The following is a 734-nucleotide window of genomic DNA, read 5'->3' as shown; positions in this document are numbered from 1 at the left end:
TGAAGTATGTAAAAACATCCTTTACTTTGGCTTTGATTTTCTTGGAAGAAATGCCAACATGTCTCTTGTTCACTACAGAGCTTTTACTCTTAGGTGGAGAGACTTTACAAGAAGGGTRGTGGATGTGTGCAGAGGGATTAGGCAAGAAATCAGAACAAGTACAAGAAGAGACATCATTCGAAGATTGCATAAGTTTTTCATTAGAATTCACAAAGAAGGGTACAGAGGTTTTGTTTTTAGAGCCCTTCCTAGATGTGGGTCTCTTATTACAAGATTCCTTCACTATTCTAGGCTCTCTTTTTAGATTCTTTTTAAAGCTCTTCTGTAATTTTCCCTCCCTTGGTTTTCCTGCAATTACTGCAACAGAAGATTTGTTAGATAAAAGCCATTTTTCTTTTTGCTGCCAAGTATADGTAGGCTTCTGAGCTTTGGAGACAGAGCATTGAGAGTTACCTTGCTTTAGAATGTCTTTCTTTTCTTTCTCAAAACTCATAGCATTCTCTACAACTTGTGTAGGACTTACTTTAGAGCTTGAGGCATTTTGATGCTCTGACGTGACTTTTTCAGAGGGCTCTGTGATAAAATCAGTTTTAATAAGAGGCTCGTTTGCAGAGGGCTCCTTGAAAAAAAATGGAAAGAATTCCAGAGCCTCTGCTGACAACTTTCGCTCAAGAGGTTTACCAAAGAAACAGTTTTCTTGAAATTCTGGTTGACCAAACTTAAAAGTTCCTATT

Source organism: Cynara cardunculus, assembly GCF_001531365.2.
Source record: "Cynara cardunculus var. scolymus isolate 2C chromosome LG 1, CcrdV1, whole genome shotgun sequence".
NCBI classification, from domain to species: Eukaryota; Viridiplantae; Streptophyta; class Magnoliopsida; order Asterales; family Asteraceae; genus Cynara; species Cynara cardunculus.
Note: the sequence above shows the minus strand (reverse complement) of the source record.